Here is a 24,315-nt window from a genome sequence, read left to right on the forward strand (position 1 = left end):
CTAGTGGAGAATTTACCTTTAAACTATTTGAACTTACTATCATAAAGCAAGGCCCAATCTCCTGGATGGAAAATCTTCTTTTTAATAAACTTATCATGCCAACGAGCTCTTTGATCTTGCACCAACATGGTTCGATGGAATGCATCCTGTCTAATCTCGTTCAGCTCATTCAACTACATTAACCTTTGTTCTTGGGCTTCATTAAGATTCATCCCAAGTTGAGTAGCAGTCCGAAATGTTTTCACTTGGAACTCAATAGGCAGCAACACCTGTTTACCATAAACTAACTCGTACGGGGTGTGCCTTGTCACGTTCCTCCAAGTTATGCGGTAAGCCCATAATGCTTCCAACAACTTGTCGGCCCAATCCGTATGATGTAACTGGATGGTATTGGTTAAGATGGATTCTAACACTTTGTTTGTGGACTCTACCTGCCTATTCGGGGTGGTAAGGAGTAGATTTCTGATGTTTGATTCGGTACTGTTCAGTGAGAGCCTTAACCAATTTTGATGTGAACTGTGTGCCCTGGTCAGTAACAATCTCCCGGGGTACTCCAAATCTAGTGAAAATGTCTTCAAAAAGGAATTCCACTACTGCCTTCTCGGTTGCAGCATACAAAGCCTTAGCTTCCACCCACTTCATAACATAGTCGGTGCAAACTAAAATATACTTTTTCTTCTTTGACATGGGGGAGATAGGTCCCACGAAATCTAATGCCCATTTCTCGAAAGGTTCTATTGATATTTGTGTCTAAAGGGGCATCTCATCCGAAGGAACTGGCCTCCCCATCCTCTGACAAGCGTCACAACTGGATACAAACTTTTTGGCATCTTTGAAAAGCGAGGGCCAATAATACCCGGTACGAAGGACTTTGTATGTGGTCCTTTTGTCTGCAAAGTGCCCCCCACAAGGCTCACTGTGGCAGGCCTTCAACACATCAAATATCTCATTTTCTCGCACACATCTCCTCATGATCAAGTCGGGTCTGGTGTAGAACAAGTCTCCATCGATCCAGGAGTAGTTGGCACTACGCTGTATAATGTTATGTTTTTCCCTGGTAGACAGATTTTGAGGCAACTTCCCTGACACCAGGTAGTTGGCAACATCTGCAAACCAGGGAGTAATGGTAGATATAGCAAACAATTCTTCATCCAAGAAATCATCTGGTACTGGGTTTGGTACATTTCCCTGCATGACATTCATTCGAGACAAGAAGTCAGCTGCCAAATTATCTCGCCCAGGCCTATCAATCACAATTATATTAAATTCTTGCAAGAGCAGCAACCATCTAGTGATCCTACCATTAGTGATAGGTTTGTTCATCAAAAATCTAATGGAAGAATGATCAGTATGGACAAAAGTCTCATAACCGGTTATGTAATGTCTAAATTTGCTAATGGCATGAGCAACTGCTAACAATTCCTTTTCAGTAACTGTATAGTTTAGTTCGGCAGGGGAAATATTCTTGCTAACAAAATAAATAGCATAAGGAGAGTGATCTTCCCTTTGTCCTAAAACTGCTCCAAGTGTGGTATCTGAAGCATCGGTGCAAATGTGGAATGGCAAGGACCAATTTGGTCCCCTCAATACTGGAGCGGTGGACAACCTATCCTTTAATACCTGAAAAGCATGTTGACAATCATCATTCCAAACAAAATCAATGTCCTTAGTTAATAATTTAAATAAAGGTGTTGCAATTCTTGTAAAATTTTCAATAAATCGACGATAGTAACCCGCATGTCCCAAGAAACTTCTTACCTCTTTTTGTGAACTAGGAATTGAAATATGCGAGATTACCTCAATCTTGGCTGGATCGACTTTGATTCCTTCAAATGAAATGTGATGGCCCAAGACTATCCCCTTAGTTTGCATCATTTTACATTTACTACTGCTAAGGGCTAGGTTGGCTTCTTGACATCGAATCAATACCTTTTCTAGATTTTCCAGAGCTTGGGAAAAATCATCTCCATATACTGTGAAGTCGTCCATATAGACTTCTACACAGTCATGGATCAAGTCAGAAAAGATGGCTAGGACAACTCGCTGAAAGGTAGCTGGGGCATTGCAAAGGCCAAAAGGGAGAACTCGATAGGCATAGGTACCCCAAGGGCAAGTGAAAGTGGTCTTCTCTTGGTCTTCCTTAGCTATTTGAATTTGGTTATACCTGCTGTACCTGTCTAGAAAAGATAAATACTTCTTACCAAAGAGTGTGCAAGTACCTGATTGATAAATGGTAGCAGAAAGCAGTGTTGTTAAAAGCGCGATTTAATCGCGCTTTTTTCCCTCTGGCGATTTAATCGTGCTTTTTATGGGTAAAAAGCAGCACTTTTTTGGCGCTTTTTTCCGAAAAAAGCGTGGGGGGCGGCGGCAAAGGGTTTTATAATCCGAATTTCATTTTTTTTTGTTCATTTGCACTGTGGGCACGCGTAGGAGGAGGAGAAGGTGTTGGAGAGAGGAGCTGGAGGGTTTGTGAGCAAATCTAAGTGCTTGTAGGACAAATTCAAGAGGAGACCACCAATTTCTCCATAAAAACGGTATGTGGATTAATTTTTTTTTGTTTTCCTTGTTTAAAAATATTGTTTTTCATTGTTTTTGGTTGGGAAACTTCATATGGGCACCATTTTCCTTTTGTTTTCATTGTTTTTAAAGAATTTTTTGTATTTTTTCATTGATTTGGGATGGGTAAATTGGTATGACTATGGGAAGCAATTTTTTTTGTTTTTTTTTTTTCATTTTTTTTAAACATTGTTTATGTTTTTTCATTGTTTTTGGCATTTGCCATTTGGTTGGGTAACTTGGGTTTGGAACTTTGGATTCTGGAAATTTGTAACTTGTAATTTTGTAAATGCTAAATTGCAATCCTAAATTCCTATTTCCTAATCCTTGTTTTCCCATAGGTTTGCAAATTCAAAATTCAAAAACAAACATGCCAAGGAAATTGGATCCTTTCTGGGAATATGGTGAACCTAAAGCTCCGCATGATAGACAAAACTTGAATTGCAAGTTGTGTGGAAAGGACATACGCGGGGGGGTGTACAGGTTGAAGTTTCACCTTGCACAAATCCCTGGACATGATGTGGGGCCCTGTATAAATACAAATCCTGAACTTATCCAAAGAGCCATGAGAGCATTGGGAGAATTAGAGCACACTAGCGAGGCCAAAGAAGAACTCAAAAGGCAACTAAAAAGGTCAGCTGAAGGAAGTGGGCCAAGTGGCACTGGTTCTACTGCAGCATCAGTCAATCCGGTAGCTGCATCATCATTTTTTGTTCCTCGAACCACACCTGGTTCACAACCATATATCGGTTCAATGCTAAAAAGAACTGAAAAAGAACAAGCTGATAGGTTGATGGCAAAATTTCTCCTCTGGAGTGATATTCTTTTCAGCATTGTAAGGAATAATCCATTTTTCCAACCTACTGTTGATGCTATTGCCAGTGTTGGCCCGGGGTACAAAATCCCTTCTTATCATGATTTCAGAGGCCGGATTCTTCAAGATGAAAAGCGTGACTCCACCCAAAGATAGGAGGATTTTCGGGCATCATGGGCACAAACAGGATGCACTGTTATGTCAGATGGTTGGACTGACCAAAAGGGGAGAACCCTTATAAAATTCTTGGTTAGTTGTCCCAAGGGGACTATGTTTATCAAATCTGTTGATGCATCTCATCAAATCAAAGATGCAAGAACTTTATGTGATTTGCTAGATGTGTTTATTTTGGAGGTGGGTGAACAACATGTTGTCCAAGTCATAATGGACAATGCTGCAAATTATGTTGCTGCTGGTAGAATGCTTATGGACATGCATCCTACTTTATTTTGGACACCTTGTGCTACCCATTGTATTGATTTGATGTTAGAGGACATAGGGAAAATTCCCTTTGTCAAAGATATTGTTGACTCATCAAAAAACATCACAAAATTTATATATAATCATGCATCTGTGCTTAGCTTGATGAGAAGATTCACCAACAACAAAGAGTTGGTGCGCCCCGCCATTACACGGTTTGCCACGAGTTTCATATCTCTTCAATCCCTTGTGAATTCTATGTGGGATGTGAAGAGAATGTTTCTTTCAGAGGAGTGGCGTGCTATGTCAATGAGCTGTTTCTTTCAGAGGAGTGGCGTGCTATGTCAATGAGCCACAAACCAGAAGGAGAGGCTGTATGCAGACTAGTTTCATACCAGGAAGACTTCTGGGCGGGAGTGCAGGAGGTGTGCGCCGTTACTGAACCTTTGGTAAAGGTTCTTCGGTTGGTTGATGGTGAGAAGCCCGCAATGGGCTATTTGTATGAACCCATGGACAGGGCCAAAGAAGCCATTCGGGCCTACTATGATGATAAGGGAGATGATGGGTTTCAGAAACAACTCCTTCTATGGGGAGTGATTGATGAGCGATGGAACAACACACTCCATCATCCCATTCATGCTGCTGGGCTTTTCCTGAACCCTGCATTTTCTTATGCATGTGGGTTTGATTTTGATGCTGAGATCATGGATGGATTCTTATCTTGTGTCCAAAGATGGTGCGATCTCCAGAACAACGTATAGAGATCTCTAAACAAATTGAGACATATAAGATGGCAGGTGGCACATTTAGCTTTGAGATGGCTGTCACTGATAGGACGATTAAAATGCCAGGTATTTTTTAGTTTGTAACTTTGTTTCAAATTCCATTTTTTTTCTTATGTTTATTTAAAATTTTATTTGTAATTTTGTTGTAGATGCATGGTGGAAGATGTATGGTGGCATAGTACCCCTTTTGCAAAAGCTTGCCGTACGCATCCTCAGCCAAACATGCAGCTCCTCAGGATGTGAGCGCAACTGGAGTGTATTTGAAAAAATACACAACAAGAAGCGCAACAGGTTAACACTTAAACATTTAAAATATTGCAAATTTCCAAATAAATTTTTGAATTCATTAAACAATATTTTTTTTATAATATTAATTATTAATTATTATTTCATGATCTTTGTACAGGTTGGAGTCCCAACGACTTAATGACATGGTCTATGTCTACTACAATCTTTGATTGTGGGTGAGGCAACTTGAGAGGACACCTGATGTGGATGCCATCTCATTGGATGGGATTGACACCACTGCTGCATGGAGGGCTGAGGCCGAGAGGCCTCTCATGGATTTTGCTGATGATTGGTTAGTGCAGGATGTAGTGGAGCAGGAGGAGGAGGAGGAGGAGGAGCAGGAGGAGGAGCAGGAGGAGGAGGTGACACCGCCTACCCGGGCTACCACTAGGACCAGTAGAGGACGTGGTCTACCTCCTGTAGCTCATACTTCTAGTTCTTCAGCTTCTAGAGCACATCAGACTCCACTGCCATTTCCACCAGCACAGGCACCAGCATCAACATCTAGAGGGAAAGAGAAAGCTGTGACATTTTCTTGCAAGAGGGGCAGAGGAAATCAATAGGATTAGACTTTCATTTTATTGTATATGAGTCTATGACATTATGACATGATGAGATACATTATCATATTTTTGTTGATATTTTGAGGTTGAGCTGGGACTCAGGAGTCAGGACTTACTATTCAGGACATGATTCAATGTTATGTGTGATTTTAGCGCTAGAAATGATATTAAACATCTTATATATTAGTTTTCTTATCATATTTATGTGTCAATGTATTTATTTTATGTTGTAGATGGTTTAGATATTAAAAAAATTGAAAAAAAATGAAAAAAAATGAATATTTTTGTACCAAATGCTTTTTTCCTGCTTTTTTCTGCTTTTTTCCCGATTTTTCCGATTTTTTCCGCTTCATTCCCAGCGCCGATTTAATCCCGCTCGCGCTTTTCACAACATTGGCGGAAAGTAATCCCATAGGGTGGCTTTGTTTAACTCCCTGTAATCAACACATATGCGCCACTTACTGTTCTTCTTTGGAACCACCACCAAAGGTGACACCCATCTGCTATCTGAAATAGGATAGATAAAATCTGCAGCCAATAACTTCTGCAACTCATCTTTTACAATTTCTTTCAAGGCTAGTTCATGCGTCTCTGTGGCTGCCGGATTGGTCTCATCTCCTCATTGGTGTAGATGTGGTGGATGCATGTATCTGGGTGTATGCCATTCATGTCCAAATAGTCCTAGGCGAAAGCTCCGGATTGTTCTTGAACCATGCTCAACAATTGCTGCTTTTGTTCTTCATTTAGTTCATTGCCAATGTACAAAACTTTTCCTTCGCTGATTTCAACTGGTTCGGTAGTGAGCTCATTGCTGTCCTCTATTGTTGTGAATGAGGCAAATATAGTTGGATGACAAGCTTCCTGAAACTCATTACTGAAAACATGCTGATAACCGATAAAAGAAATAGGATAATCAATATAAGAACGATTAGATAAAAATTGCTGCAAAATATGATCTTTCGATTGTTCCTAGAGTCCTCTAGATTGTTCTAATGATAATAAAGGAAACATACAATCCTCATCTCCATAAGGACTCTCTAGCCATAAGGGTACTTCAGCAACAGTTTGAGCAGGGGAAAAAATTGACAAGGTTTGATTATATAAACCATTGGAAATGACCATTTCTCCACTTCGACACCCTATCACAGCATCTACAGTAGCTAACCAAGGGCATCCTAGGACTACAGGGTGTCTTGGTTTTTTAGGAGAAATGACAATGAAATTGATGGGATATAGCTAACCAAGGTCGTCCTAGGAGTACAAGGTGTCTTGGTTTTTTAGGAGAAATGACAATGAAATTGATGGGATATTGCCAGGAAGCAATGGTGACTACTATGTCTTCTAGAGTTCCCATGGGTTTAATAATGGATTTATCTGCTAATTCTAAAATAATAGGTGTAGGTTTGATCCCTTGCAATTGTAAAGATGTCATGGTTTCGAAAGTCATAGCATTAATTGTTGCTCCTAAGTCTACAAGGGTGTTTGGTAGAAGTACTCCATTGATTTCGATGGTCACTATGGGATTTCCTGGGTCACTATATTTTAATGGTAAATCTGAGATCATCCTGGACATTTCACTCATGACTTTTACATTTTGATTCTTGTGTCCTTTCCTTCCTGGTTTCTTAATACAAAGATCTTTAATGATTTTAGTGTAGATAGGAATGTCCCTAATGGCTTGTAATAGCGGAATTTTAATACAAACATTCCTTAATTCTGATTCTAAATCATATTCGATTGGAATCTCTTCCTTCTTAACAAGTAATCTTTCTGGTAAGGAGGTTCATTTGGTTCTTCTTTTTGTTTTTGTTTTTCTTGTTGAATGTGATTTTCAGTTTGTTCTTGAGGGGCCTCTTCCTGAATAATGACAACTGATTTTTCCTTATTGACTGTTTTCCTAGATCGTAGTTGAATCTCATTTATTGGGACAGCAGTGATCATATAGGTAGGAAAAGGCTATACTTCTATATTTTGTACAGGCTGAGGTTGTTTATTATGGTTGGGATTAGCTATGGGTTGCGCAGGCAACAAAGTAGGACGAGGTGGGTTCAATGATGGTGGTGCCTGTGAGGATGATGGGTTAGATGGTGCAGGTAAAAGCTGGTGGAAAGGAGGAAGAGGCAACGAGGGTTGTTGATAATTATTTGGGATGTACCTCTGTTGATAAGGTTGAATGTTTGGATTGTAGGATGTACTGGGCATGTTTGAGTATGGAGGATAGGATTGGTTTTGGGGCTGAAAAGTATTTCCCCTGCAATACTGGTTCCATGGAGTGTTTTGTGATTGGGGATTAAACCAAGGAGGATAAGATGGCTGGAAATTCCAAGGTTGGTTCTGACCATAGGCTTGAAAACTAGGATCTTGAAACATGTTTTATTTGGGCTTCTCCAAGAGGGTTTCCTGCTTGTTTGTGAGGAGTAAACTGGGAAGAGATGGACACTTCTCGGTTGCATGATCTAAAGCACAAATCCCACAAACCTTAATAACATTAATGGGACACTCCCTCTCAGTATGCTTATTTATGCATTTAGGACAAAATATTGCCATGGCAGCCCATTCATCTTCTTGCTTCTTTTTGAGTTTTACTGTGTCAAGCCGATTGCCAATAGTGTTTAGAATATTTGTTTTGAAGTTTTCCAATTAATTTCCTAATTCCACTCTAGTGACGTCATTGGGTACAAATTTATGATTTCTTGACACATAATCTTGGGAATTGTCACAGAGCTTCTTGCCTACTTTAGCCTGACTTCGTGACTAAGTACGACATAGTTCAACCACTTCAACAAAAGGATTTTAATAAACATCCCCACCACTTAGAAGATTTAGGGTTTCGATACATTCATCGCTCAACCCCTTTAAAAAGATAGTTCTAACAGTGTTCTCATCTAGATGTGCCCCCCGGGATTTATGGAAATTATAAAGGAAACGTTCAAGATGTAATGCCCATAATTCGAATACAGGAAACATGTAAATACTCAAACTGGAAAACAAGAATGCATAAAAATGTAATTTGCACATACCTGAACTGCTAGCTGATTGCTGATTCTGCTATTGAACTGGCGATTCCGCTGCTGGTGTTGCCGTTGCTGTTTTGACCCAATTTTCAAGAGGCCAATACCACCCAACCAGACTGAGCAAACCTAGTTGCTCAATCCAGAAAGCTCTCCACAGAGGCTCTCTGTCCCTCCGTGCCCAGTACCTCAGACCACTTAAAGCTCATCAATGGATAAATCCCTTCTCCCGGTTTCCTCCTGGTGAATTTCTGCTTCTCATCCTCTGCTGCCTCTCTCTCCTTCTCCTTTTATTTTCCCCCCGGGTATCGGTTCAGAGTAGCGATTTATAATGGTAGGTATGGCGGTGGCCACCCTCCTGCTTCCGGCCACCGCTCTTTCTCCTCATGACACGCCTCCGCATGCAATTTAACTCTCAGCCCTTGTCCTGGCAAAGCCGCTCTGCCATAACTCCTCAACTGGTTGGACGCGCTTCCGTAAATGGTTTCAGTCAAGGGTGATAGGTAGGTTATCGTATGGTATTTTTATGAGCCCAATTACTTATATTATAGCATAAATTCCAACACATAATCCGTAAAGTTCCTTTTTATACACTTTATAACATTTATTTTTATAAAGTTCTATTTATATATACTTTATAACATTTATATTATAAAATTTAATTATATATTTTGTAATTTTAATATATATATATTATAAAGTGTAAATATATATTTTATAAAATTTGAACTTATATATGTTTTTAAATTTAAATTGTATTTATAAACTTAACATACTTATAGCTTAAATTTCCTCACAATTGGTTTTATTATAAAGTTTTAAAACTTTTATAAAATGGATTAATTTAGCTGGGTTGTTACACAAGATATTCTTCTAAGTTCTCGTCTTCTAATTGTTGCATCCTAAGAATATCGTTCACATCCCTGCTTTTGCAAAAATCTTGGTATTTCTTGAGAAAAACGGATTTCATATCATCCTAGGTGTAGATGGTGTGTTCACCTAGGTTCATAAACCATCTAAGAGCTGCATCTTTCAGGGTGGCGGGGAATAGCTTGAGCTTATGTGCATCCTCGTAATAATTATAACTCCTACATAAAATGTCAAATTCAAATAAGAGGGCATCTGGATCTTCGAAGGACTTACCGTGGAAGAGTGGAGGAGATGCCATTGGTATGTTTTTCATAGTGATATTCTTGGTTACATCTAGAATAGGAAACCCAAAAGTGGTTTCTTCCTCTTCCTCTTCCTCCGGTCCTCCCCTCGGTCCTTGACGCGGGCCTTCTCCTTCCCCTTGACATTCTTCATTGTTTCTGTTCTCTCCTTTCTGGTTGGCCATGTCTACTATAGGTTCTTGAAGAGGTCTGCTGATGATTACCCGGTCAACAAGAGGTACTGAAAGGTGGTCCTTGATATTAGTTGATTCTAGATCTATGACTAGTTCTTCGAATAAAATTCCTTCTATACTCCCAAAAATAATGTGTTCAACTATTTCCTCGTCTTGATTCAGAATATCCCTCTCAGAAGCCACTTTGTTGTCAACACCTCCTTCTTCTTGCTTTATCCCTGCATACCCCTTCTTGCTTTGCGAGCCTTCTCCTTCCCCTTGACATTCTTCATTGTTTCTGTTCTCTCCTTCCTGGTTGGCCATGTCTACTACAGGTTCTTGAAGAGGTCTGCTGATGATTACCCGGTCAACAAGAGGTACTGAAGGATGGTCCTTGATATTAGTTGATTCTAGATCTATGACTAGTTCTTCTAATACAATTCCTTCTTTACTCCCAAAAATAATGTGTTCAACTGTTTCCTCATCTTGATTCAGAATCTCCCTCTCTAAAGCCACTTTGTTGTCAACACCTCCTTCTTCTTGCTTTATCCTTGCATACCGATTAATAGGATTAGCAATTGGTTTCGCTGGACCAAAAGTTGTAGGAAATTTTGAACTAGCAATAAATCTGCCTTGACTATCCCTAGGCCTACTTCTACTTCTACGCATAAAGAAAAGGAAATAAAAGTTCAAAGATAAGCAAAGACGATCAGAGTTTGGAGCAAACCCACAACAATGGATGCGTGTTCTTCACTCACATCTTACCGTACTCTCTCCGCCCTCTGAATGCCTACAATACCCTTGAAACTTTGCAATAATAATCTTACCTGAACCAAAATACAACTCCCCAGCAATGACCCCAAAATGTTGAGAGTTCTAATTAGCGATTAAACCTCCTAGTATTTAATTGTCAACTTGGACTCATAAACACGAGTTGTATTGCGCTTTTGATTCAGCTTATGATCAGAGCATATATAAATTCCTTGACAAAGGTCGCTTAAGTACATAATGATAAACAAACTTCTATCGACTAGCACTCATTTTATTTGCAGACAAAGAATTATGAATAGACATAAGAGGAAATCAATTCACTTAGTTTACCAAACCATACCACTCTTCTTTTAAGTAACTCACCCAATTCTAAATGAAATTGGAATACTAGACATGAATTGCACACTTTGAATTAATGCCAAAACGAAAAGCTAATTTTCTCACTATTTACTTCAATCCTAGAAACAAATCATAAATCTACCCGGAGTCACACGATGCCTTTTAAATGAAACTATTCTACTTGACTCAATCACACCTTGTTCAGAAAACTCGTACTGATAGAAAGAGATCACACACCCTAATTAACATTTCTTAGCCTTGAATATCACTGTGAATTTCACAATGAAAATGGAATCACTTTGTTTAATTAAAATCACACTATTAACTAATGGCCTTGGATCACACTATTAAAATACTTTAGCTTATGAACACTGGAAAACAAATACACATACAACAATCATAATTTGATCTTAAATGCACAATCTAGAATAGAATCACACTACTTTAAGCACACCCAGTTTGCAATGTTAACACAACCCTATCCTTCAACGAACTCGATTCTGATTAGTATCAAGCTGAAATTTCATTCATCAAATAGATCATAAGTTAACTATTCGATGCATTCAAGAAGAAATTCATTCAAATTCCTTAGCATGTCCTATGAAATAGTGCGTGCAATTGTTATAATTCAAGCCACATTCTGATCAAAGAATAGTTTGATGGTAATTAAAATGAACTTAGCTTTTTATGAGGAACAAAGCATAGCTCTATGTTGAAGATTTACGCACAGTCTATATGACAAATGGCAGTCTATGCACTCAGAATTCTTGATCGTGTTATCTATCAATGAATGCGAGGTTGTAACGATTATGATCAATCCAAAATCAAATGGAATATCTCACACATTTGCACAAGAAACCTTAGCGAATTCACACAATAACTGGATAGAAAACGAATGTAATGAACTATCACACAACAATACACCTATGAACTAACAATGAAGCTTGTTCCCAGATGGTGGTGGGCCCTGTCACACCTGGGTAAGCTTTAAATGACTTGCAGAGAAAGAAAGATTTAAAAAATTCAAATTAAGTACTCACAATAACCATAAGTCGGAACGATTCGGCTCAAAGCATAACCATGGTATTAACCAGAACAGAGTCTTCAATTACAAATAACGATGCTTGAACAGTAACTTGATAACTTAATAGTTTGCACCAATAACTAATTCTAATTCATTATAGTACTGGTCTTTATAGGCAATGATTCACATTCAGAATGGAAATAAACCCATACATGGCAAACTCAGCGAATTTACTAAATCAAACTTGAGATCCGATTGCTTGAACGATTTCGCTCTCCTTGGCACAACGGGTTCCAACAAATGCCAACATTAGCATGGTCCTATTTCGATGAGGATATGGAGAATCTTCGCTGTGGAAAACATCGAGCTCGGGCTTAGTCAAAATCTTCAGCTATGGTGTTTGAGCCTCTAGAAGTACGAAGTCGTGGAAAGAGTCTACTAGGCCTCCATGATTTTGAGTACAGATCATAGACTGAGCTGTTGAGTACAGAAATGACAAAGCAAGACTGTTGACAAGCATTCCCTCCATCTTTAGTTGACCTGTCCATACTGCTGCAAATCTTCACACTTAACCCATAATGATTAGTTAGCTTATTAGGAATATAACTCAAACTTACTCAAACTTAACAAAAATAGCAAAATGACACTAATGTAATGCATTTACCTCATGTCAGGGTTTTAGCAGGGTTTAGGACAGTGATGGTGATGGAAAGGTAGGTGAAGGGGTACTTCCTTTGACAAAAGTGGGCAAAAATGGAGGTGATAAGTGGTAAAATTGGGGACAAAACAAGGCAATGAGACAAGATCCTTCCAAGAACATTGATTTGGCCTTCAAATAGGGTTTGCAGCCTTTCTTGCAATTTTCCACACATGTGAAAACCTAGAGACTGCGAGGTACTCTCACGTGTAGGATAAACAATGAATAATTTCAGAGACCGAGCTGTCAAGACTTCCTTCTTTCCTTCTCTAGACCCTTCTTGTTATTTTCTATAGTCTTCACACTTCTTTCTATTGCAGATTAGAACATGTGTGATATCTCACTCCAAGGAGGTTGAATCTCTTCTTTATATACCCTTTTCGCTGGCTTCCATTACTCTTCATTAGGCCGACTTTAAGGAATGTTGGCCGACTTGGTCTTGTGCCCTAACTAGACTTTCTTAAACATTAAAATAATATTTTCTTTCCTTTTACAAGTGGCTGTTGATTTGTGGTAGCATCGAATGTGCTCTAGCCATGAAAATTGGTGGAGAGGCTAAAGCAAATGATCTCCAAGATCCATAAATGGTTTGGGGAAATTCCACCCAGTTAGAGAGATATTAAAATAATTAATATTTTTAATGGAGTTCCCAAGTCTAAACTTAGGAAAATTAAATATTAACGAGTATTAATATAAAATTGGGTGAGAATGTTCTAAATGACATGGATCAAGCCAAATCTAATTTTAGCCATTGATTAGAGACTTAATCTTGGCCGTTGAAGACTCGACAGGAAAAGTATAAGAGGAGGCTTGAGGGTCAGTTGGAGATACACCAAGTTGATCAGTTAGTTCGATTTTCTGGAGCGGGGTTTATTGAGAAAATTCGAACAAGTGATCTGAGTTGTAGCGAGGGGTAGTGAGTACATAGCAGAGAGGCAGAGATAGTGCCAGAGGGTCAGTGCAGTGACTGAGGAGGCTACGCAAAGGCAGCAGGAGCCACGCAGAGGCAGCTAGAGACTGCGCAGAGGCTGAGGGGCTTGCGTGGGTGACGCAGAGGGCCAGAGAGCTGATGCAGAGAGGCAGAAGGCTAACACAGAGGGTTCTAGAGCTACGCAGAGGCTAGCAAGGCTGACGCAGAGCCTTGGAGAAGTGCTGGAAGGATTTTCGTGGGGCAGACTAGTGCTGAGAAGTTGAATATTTGTCTCCGAGAAGAGGTATTACTGCCGTGTAAAAATCTCTGTTGGGTGAGCCAGTTTGGCACCCTAGTTGTACTCAAGAAATCTGCATAATAATAAAACCCTCAGAACTATTGCACCGGTTTTCCCGCATTGGGTTTTTCCAGGGACGATTGTCCAAAAATAACGGTGTCCCTTGTGTGTTTGTCTAGTATTTCAGTTGCTGATCTGTATATGAGTTAAGGTTGCATTTGTGTTTATTTTCAGTATTTATATGAATAAATAACTTGTTAAGGAATAAACAAGTAGGTGAAATAAACCAGATAATGCAGTAGGGATTTCTAATGGGTAACATTTAGAAATTTCAACAGTGCCCAATTGGGTCTTTTACATTAAGACATTGACTTTGACTTAAGACAAAAACCTTGGAGCACACGATGGGTGCTTTGACCTAGGACCCAAATACTTTGAGCATGAAACCCATGCTATAAATAAACAATAAGTTTTTTACAACACTTTTCTTTTTCCTTCTTTTGACATGTACAATAATAATTACATTATGTCATGAGCCAAATACAACTATGAAGACTGATACTAGTTACATTCTTCAACAGAAAATACATGGGGCAGCGAAAGACTCTCAGATGACCAACATCGGGCTTCACACCTATGAACACTTCTTCGGGAGTCTTGTCACCCAAGGCTTGATGAGGAATCTTGTTTTGAACATAGACCATTGTATTAGTGGCTTCTCCCCAAAGGAACTTCGACAACTTTTTATCATGCAACATGGCTCAGGCAACTTCCATGATGGTCCTATTCTTCCTTTCAGCCACGCCATTCTGCTCGGGATTATAGGGTACAATGGTCTCCTTCTTAATTCCATCCTTCTTGCAAAAGTCAATGAACTCATTAGAAGTATATTCTCCACCATTGTCAGACCTGAAGACCTTGATCCTTTTCCTTGTTTGATTCTCTATCAGTGCCTTGAAATCTTAAAACATCTCAAATGCTTCATCTTTGTGCTTCAAGTAGATGGTTGGTCAATTGGATTTGAAGAATAGGAGAAATTTTTTCTCCTATAGGTCATCCACTTTGGTGGGTAATAAGACCCAAACCCTAGGATGGACATATGGATTTGGAGTCTAGTGCTAGAATTCTCTTGCTTTGTAAAAGTTTGAAAAGACGACAATTCTACCTCAGATTGTGAAGAGCTTTTGTGATGCAACTTTGCTAGGGTTTGGAAGCCTTGAGGTGGACAACATTGCTAGTTCAGAAGTGGAGGGTTTGTGTGATACAAACTTGGCGTATTTGCCAAGGATAACATGCTGATGTTGATTCTAGAATGTCGAGGATCTTTGGTGTAGTGACCATCTTTGGTTGGGAGTGATTCTTAGCTAGGAGGAATTGTTAGTTAGGGCTTCCTATGGTTTCCCTAGTGATGGTTTGGCCTTCGGAGAACTTAACTTGTTCAAGCTTTGTTATACAACTATGGCACGCACATGTACTTGACAATGGACATTTGTATATATGTAATTGTGTGTTGAAACATGGTTAGGGTTTGTAAACCTTAAAAAGGACGATATTGGGAATTTGGATTGTGGAGAGCTTTTTGTGATGCAAGATTAGTAGGGTTTGTAAACCTTATGGAAGACGAGGCTAGTTTGGACCGTGGAGAGCTTGTGTGATACAAGCTTGGTCTATGTGCCAAGGAGGACTTGTTGGTGTTGATTTTAGCATGTTGAGAATCTTTGGTGTAGTGACCAGCTTTTGATGCGACTGATTCCTATCTAGGAGTTGGTGGTTAGGGTTTCTCTATGGTTTCTTGATCTATGGTTTGGGCTATGGAAAGCTTAACTTGTACAACATTTGGAATAAAGTTATACTTCATATTTTATATATCAGCTGTCCATATGTTGTGTTCTTGCAATTTTGATTTTCAGCTTATGTTATTGTCATGATTGAGTAATTTTCAGCACTTGTTCTAGCTAATTTGACATATCTATAGCTAAATTTGTTAACATACTTAGCACCAATCTGAAAGATAAATGAGCAGATTTGTTGCTATTATAATATGCTGTAATAAGACATTTCTTATTACATATCTGTTACATGGCTTGAAAAATGTGTACCTTAAGGGTTGTAACATTATGTTATTAAAGTATCCTCATATGGTATTTAGTCTCTTGCATGGTTGAGTGAAATGGGGTTAACAAGAAGTAAGATATTAGATGTAGAAGTTAATATTTCAGATGAGCCCTAAGGTTAAAAATTCACCAGGATTATGGTACTTATTCTCTTGCACTGTTGAGTGAAATGGGCTTAACAGGAAGCAAAATATTGCATGTAGAAGTTAAGATTTCATATCAGCCCCAGGGTTGAAAATTCACCAGGAGTAGATTTGGGAAACCTGAAGTAAATAAGGTGAAATTTTTGAATTGCATAAATTGCTTGATTCTGAAAATTCCTAAGCCTTTTGGTATATCCTATTTTAACTCTTTCTTTCCATATTTGACAAAGGGGGATTGTGGGGTATCCATTGTATCAGATGGGTGGACAAATGTTAGAAACCAACATTTGATAAACGTTCTTGGTGTTTCTGCTAGTGGTGCAGTGTTTATTGCAAGTCACAACTCCTCAATCAGTGCAACTTCCCAAAACATTGCAGATCTCTTTATTGAAATCAATCAAAGATGTTGGTCCTAATAATGTGGTTCAAGTGATCACTGATAATGCAAGAGATTGTAAGGCAACAAGAAAAATTATTGAGCGTACTCATCCACACATCTTTTGGTTTGGTTTCTTGGTGCACACATTGAACCTTTTGATGCATGATAATGTGAAGCATAAAGAATGTGGATGGATTAATGAGATTTACAAGAGAGGGAAGAAACTCATTAAATTTATCACACGACATACAAGGGCAAACTACTTTTATGGCACTTACTCCAAGTTGCAGTTGCTTAAACTTGCAAAAACAAGATTTGCAAGTTACCTCACCTTTAGGCAGCAAGTGAAGGTGAGACAAGCTTTAACTAATATGGTGACCTTTGAATCATGGGATGACATTAACACCGATAGAGATGGTGCTAATGTAGCCAAGGACACTATTATTGACAGTTACTTTTGGTCACAAATTAAATCTGTTTTGCAATTCACCAAACCAATTTATTACATGATCAAGTTTGCAGATTCAGATCGGCCAATAATTGGGGAGGTGTATGAACAAATGGATAACATGTTGGGGCAGATTAAAGACATTCTTGAGCCAAGAGACATCACCTTGTACAATTATATTCGTGCAAAGATGGGAAAACAATGAGAAATGCTAAACATTCCATTGCATGCCTTAGCATATGTTCTAACACCTAAATACTATCATCCACCATGGCTTTCAACACCAGCGCCGGGGGGAGCAAGAGAAAACCGCACCTAGATCTAGAGGTTCTATTTGGTTATATGATAGCATTAGATAAATTCATTTGTGATGAGAAGTTTGCCATGCTACAGAAACATTTGAACAAGTATACACTTAACACTCGTCCATTTGGGAGCATGCATGCAATTAGTGATCGACAAAATTTATCTTCTCCTGAGTGGTGGAACATGCATGGAGGTTCTACTCCACTTCTACAAACTTTGGCATTACGGGTGCTATCACAGGTGGTAAGCACTTCTTCTGCAGAGAGGTGTTGGAGCTCTTATTCTTTCATCCACAATGTTAAAAGGAATAGGTTAAATTTAGACTGAGCAAAGAGTTCGGTTCATGTTCACTACAACTTGTGATTTTTGTACCATTACTGTGATGATGCAAAGACTAATAGACCTTAAGCTTTGGAACAAAAATCTAGAGGAGGCCAATTTGGAGGATGGAGTGTTGTGATTAGAGCAATTGGAGGATGCTTTTATCCAGGATGATGATGATGATCGAGTTGAGATGCCACTCCTATCCGGTCCCATGGTTCCGAGGATCCATGCTTCAACACCAACAACAGGGGCTTCATCTTCATCAGTTCCATTACTACAACTTCCAAAGCCAAAATCTTCTTTGTTCCCACCATGTCCTTCATTGCCACCACGTGGAGGCTCACTGACTGTTTGTGGTGTAAGGAGGGGAGATTAGTAGATATATTCATAGTTTACTACTTTTGTCATAGATTAGACTTGTAGTCTTGTTGTGAATTTGAATTTTTTTGTCTTACTCTTCCTATTTCAGTGTACTTGAGTGTTAGTTATGGCCAAGTGGTCTATTTTGTAAACATTATTATTTGAATTTTGGACATGACTCATGTTGCCAGTTGCTCACTTGCTATATAAGTAACTTGAATGTTTGATGATTTTATCTTCCAAATGTTTTATGTTTTATGGTATGCTTAAACATTTCATGTATGTTTGTAATTGCTAGAATATAGATGGTTGATGCTCGAATAATTAATCAATGATGTACAATGGATGTCATATCTATCTTGATTTATGTAAAAATATGCATGTTTTCATGTCTTCTGCAACTAATTTGGTATTTTGGATGTTTTTTTGGAATATAAATGCAAAAATATATATATATATATATATATATATATATAGAGTAGACGCTTCCAAGTTGCTTCGCTTCCTAGATTTTTGGGAAATGACGCTTCTGTGGATCCGCTTCCCAAAAACGTCCCGACTTCGTGCAACATTGGTCAAAACAACTCAGTCAAAGGAGAGAGAAAACTGCAGTCAAACTTCAAATATCTATGGTCAAACTTTAGTTAATAGACCTGCGATCAACCCTATAAAACTTACCCAAGAAAGTTTGGTTCCTTCACCAACAAAATTTGGCCTCCAAAAATCGGATTTTTACAAGCCAAACCAAGTCAAAACTGGTCAACGACTACCCAAATAGAAACATCAATGCAAAAAATCAGAACTGTATGAACCAATCAAAAGAGGAGAGAGAAGAAGAGATGTGTTGATGTGATGTTGAAATGAGGTGACCTTAAAGTGTATTTATATGTGACTTTGGAGAGCCAATTTTGACTTTAGGCCAACCTATATTTTTTGTGTACTTGAGGGTTATTCATTCAAAATAATATTTTCCCTTGACCAAATTAAATTCTTCCAAGGGCAATAAGGGACTTCTCTGGATAAGGAAGGCTCTCCAAAGAAGGGAATTTGTCCCTGAGTTGCCAAATTAACATTGTTGCTGCCCTAGCATCAAAACCCTAACTATTACCTTTATGAGGGATTGAAAGACACTTGGGAGTGCTAATGTAAGTTCACCAAGGGAATTTCCATTCACATATCATACTGTGAGTAATGCATGAAATAATATGACCTAGCTTCCATAAGATTGATATTCAACAAAATTAGGGAACAAAATTTAACCTAAATCACCATTTTATTCCATAGACTAGACATGAAATCATAAATTTTCAATAAAGGAGCACTTACAAGATGATATGCATGAACAATCCAATCGTTAATCCAAGATAACTTCTCCAAACACAAGAGAATAGCTCCAAGGCAAGATTTTCTCCATAGATCATATCTCTCCAATAGGAAAAGAGGCCGAAATTCTCAGGAAGAGAGGTCGAGTTCACAAGTGATGATTATCCAAAGTGATATGTCCTCTCCTCTATTTATATGAGGAATAGTTCCTAATTAGCATAAAAGCCCTTAGAAAACAAGTATAACCATAATGTCCACTCATTTGTAAAACATGTAAAAGCTCTTTGAACCTTTGCTTTTTCTCTTTCTAATAACATAGTTCTAGCTTTCTCATAGTTGGGGCTCTTGTATCCTTTTGGGGCTTCGTTGATACCCTTAACCATATCAGGCCAATAGGGAGAGCGAAGAACATTGAATGGTACACCGCAAGCACAAAGAAATTGGACTATCTTCCATCCACATCATCCTTCCCAACAACATTAAGGAAATCCCCTATTGTTCCTATGCTTTCAGAGGTTGCAGAAGTACCATGAGGAGATGAGCTACCAAATCTAGAGGTTGCACTTGATTCATAATGAGTTTTTTGTTTCTTGTTTTTCTGTTGTGCAACCTCCTCTATTTGGATGTATTTTCTTCTTTGTTCCATTGAAACCTTAGGGCAAATTGCTATCCCCACGACACCCTTTTTCTCATCATTGTCCATCACCCCACAAAGATGCCTCCTCACATGGGTATATGAACCACTATATGGTTTTCCTCCATGACAACCATGAGGGCACACAAACTTGTAGCTTCCACCATCTTGTGCCCCCCTTCAAGTTTGGTCACATAATTCCAAAAGGGTGTCAATGCAACTTTCCCCTCTTGCATTTCAGTGTCCTCTTCATCCCCTTCCTCCTCATCATACATTGGGTCACTCATATGGGGACCACTATCCTCTTATTTTTTTTCCCTTCTATTCCTACCCCCTTTTACCATCATGAAATCCAGAAGTGGAATGATATATACAAGCCAAAAGAACACCATTTTGGAATATGAATATAGAGGACAACCTACAATGAAATGAGAAAGAAAAAAGAACAGGAAAGAGTAAGAGAGGGAGGAGAAAGCAACTCATGGATGAATTTATAAAAATAGGAAGTCTAAAAATAGAAAATCTCAATTATGACTTTCCAAAAATAGTAAATCACCTTGCATCAATTGGTAATCAAGAATTGTTGATGGAAAATCTCTTTTGATTATCAATCAATCCTAATAGTTCAATTTCGACTTAATCATCAAGATTATTATTATTATTATTAAAAGGAAATTCAAGTTTCTCAATCATGAGAATCAATCATGTCATATGCAACTCCCCTCAATTAATGCATATGTTACTCTCTCTTAATGGATTCATTTCTCTCTCTCTTTAATGCTCTTACACACCTCTTACACTCTCTTATACACTTAAATGACTCGTCATAAAAAAGATTCCTTTTACACCTCTTTAATGCAGAAGTTACACTTCTCTCTTAAATGCATAAGTTACACTCCTCTCCTTTATGGCATAAGTGGACAACCTGCAATGAAATGAGCAAGAAAAAAGAACGGGAAAGAGTAGGAGAGGGAGGAGAAAGCAACTCATGGATGAATTTATAAAAATAGAAAGTCTAAAAATAGAAAATCTCAAGTATGACTTTCCAAAAATAATAAATCACCTTGCATCAATTGGTAATCAAGCATTGTTGATGGAAAATCCCTTTTGATCATCAATCAATCCTAATAGTTCAATTTTGACTTAATCATCAATATTATTATTAAAAAGAAATTCAAGTTTCTCAATCATGTCATAAGAAACTCCCCTCAATTAATGCATAGGTTACTCTCTCTTAATAGATTCATTTCTCTTTTTCTTTAATGCTCTTACGTACCTCTTACACTCTCTTACACACTTAAATGACTCGTCATAAAAAGATTCCTTTTACACTTCTTTAATGCAGAATTTACACTTCTCTCCTAAGTGCATAAATTACACTCCTCTCCTTTATGGCATAAGTTACACTGCTATTTTGGCATATGTAACTCTTCCTCAAGGCATGTTTATTGCTCCTCCTTCATGCCAATAATTCATTACCCTTCCTATATATGTGTCTCATATCATCTCACCTCACTTACTTGTGCATTGTGAATTCGAACTTGAGAGAGAGTTGGAGAGACTTGAAGGAGATTGTGAGAGAGAGAGACTTGGAGAGTAAGAGTAGATCTTGGAGAGCCAAAGTGATTTAGTGTTTGCATCAGCTACTGCTATCAAGTATATTCTTCGGATTTGGGTGGACTTCTTCATTCTCTTTTTGTACTCTGTATCTCTGTTGAACAATTGATTTCTAATAGAAGAAGAATTTGGCTGGGTTTTCCCCTTGTGGGTTTTGCTCTGGTCATTGACCTAACTTCTCTGTGTCTCATTGAGTTCTTGGTTGTATTTCATTATGCATATGGTTTATATGGTTTATGTTCTATCTATAATTACTTAACTTATTTTGCAACATGAACAAGTTCTGGATTTAAGTGATTGTAACAACATAAAACATCAAAATTTCAACATGGTATCAGAGCTTTGGTGAAGACAAACTCAAGAAGACAAGCTTCATTTGCAGCTCTCTTTCTGCGGAAATATCTCTTGTTGTCCGTTCCATTTGCAGCGCTCTTTACGCTGAAATATCTCTTGCTATCCGCTCCATTGGCAATTTTTTTCTGCTGAAATATCTCTTGTTGTCTGCTCCATTTGCAACGCTCTTTCTGTTGAAATATCTCTTGTTGTCCGCCCCATTGACAACTCTTTTTCTGCTGAAATATTCTTTGCTGTCCACTCCATTTGCAACCCTGTTTCTGCTGAAATATATCTAGTGGTCTGCTTCATTTGCAGTTATTTTTTTGCTAAAATATCTCTTGTTGTTCCTTCTACTTGCTGCTAATTTTCTGTTGAAATATTTTCACTTTTCCGCTGAAATTTACATTTAAAACATTACTGCTGAATTTTATGGCTGAAATTCTACTGCTGAAATTTACAGCTGAAATTTTACAGCTGAAATTTTACAGTTGAATTTTATAGCTGAAATTCTATTGTTGAAATTTACTGTTGAAATTTTATTGCTGAAATTTACTGTTGAAATTTTACTGTTGAAATTTACAGCTGAAATTTTATAGATGAAATTCTACTACTGAAATTTTATTGCTGAAATTTACCTTGAAATTTTGCTGTTGAAATTTTACTGCTGAAATTTTGTTGCTGAAATTTTACTGCTACCGTTCTTCCAAGATTTCAAGGAACCCAAGATATGATAGTAATTTTGCAAATAGTAATTAAGGTGTTGCATGTGTTTAATAGTTGTGGTTTTGGTACTTGTTAATGCATGCAAAAATAAAGCGTAGTTTTATTTCAGTTTATGCATGTGCAAGAAAGTGTTGTCTCGAAAAGAAGTATAATACACAGAAGATTATGAACCAGTAACTGATAGAAATTAAATGCTGAGCATATAGGGGGATTTTGACTCATTCACATTATATGAGAATGGTCACAATCTTATGGTTTTTGGTAATTTTGATATTAAAGTTTATTAACAATAGTGGTTGTAGGTAAGAATCATGACTTTCACAAAAGATGGAATGATAGTTTTCTAAATTAACCTTCTTTGTAGCGATCAAAGATGGATTATAATTAATATATAATGAAGTCAATATATATAATAGTTATTATTATATGCCTTCACTCTGGGATCAAGAGTTGAAAATCTATATAAATTCAATGGAAGACCTATCCATGCATTGATTCATGATAAGTAATATCAATATAAATTGTGGCGCCAAAAGTTCATTCATATTCATTATAAAGCATTACCTCAAATGAAAAAGATGGTTTCTAAAATACCTGAGATCAGAGTGGATCATGATGGAGTTTGCCAAGTGGTGATCAAGAAGATGCATTTCTTGTGCTAATGACATATGACTTATGGACAGTGGTAACCTATAGAAGTTGGATCAAGAGGGAGCTAAGAACCTCCTTCAATCCCAAAGTATTTTCAAGTCTTACATTGTTTCTTTGTGTCACTGTTCTTGTTTAGATTTATCTTTATAGATCATTGGTTATTTTTCTTGCATGAGTATTTGAATGATTCTTTCACTAACCTCTTGATGAGAATGTGATCAAGAAAAATAGATCCATAAGATCATTAGGGTGCAAAATTGTGCAGGAAGAGTAAACTCCAAGAGGTAGTTGGTGCAAGGAAAATGAAAGAGCCACTCTCACATCTACAAAAGAAAGAAATACCTGGATCATGACCAGGTATACTTTCATTATGTTTATTTACTTTGCTACTATTGCTATTGCTCTTGTTTTGGGATCAACATGTACATTTGATGAATGTTTGAACCAAGTCCTTTGTATCAAGATTGAGGAAGGTGTCGAGCCATTCCATGACTTGGGTGGACATGAAGTGGACAAGGGCTCAAGACTTATGCAAAGAAGTCGGAATCAAGAAAGAGACCACCATACTATATAACCCAAAACAAAATGGGCACTTAAGGATCTTTAATTGCCCTGTCTACTTTCATGTGCCATAGGAAAAGAGTACCAAGCTGGAAGCTTCAAGTAAGAAAGGTATGATTGTTGGTTTTTGTGAAAATTCTAAAGCTTATAGAATATATGTACTCGGACAAAGAAATATAGAGTTTAGAAAAGATATAACATTTGATGAAGATGTAGCTCTTTGAAAAACCATAGACACTCCTCTTGCTAATGTTGAAAGACAGAATGATGGCTTGGATGCACAAGAAGATCTCAAGCCTGAGCTCGATCTTGCTGATGAACCCATGTATCCCATGGACTCCTTGGATCTTTCACCATGTGCTAGAAAAAGATGATTATGGTTTCGTGACACTTTACAAGATGCTAATAGACATGCTCCTCCCAGAGGAACCTTCAGAGAAAGCATGAAACCATGCTGATTCCAGGGATATGTTGTAGCCATAAGCAACATTATTCCAGTTGAACCATGCACTTTTGAAGAAGTTGTAAAGGCTCAAGTATGGAAAGATGCAATGGCTAAAGAATATGAGTCTGTCATTCATAATGATGTATGGGAA

Source organism: Pinus tabuliformis, chromosome 7 (genome assembly GCF_031772625.1).
Source record: "Pinus tabuliformis cultivar Carrire ecotype Pingquan chromosome 7, CPIR1, whole genome shotgun sequence".
Lineage (NCBI taxonomy): Eukaryota > Viridiplantae > Streptophyta > Pinopsida > Pinales > Pinaceae > Pinus > Pinus tabuliformis.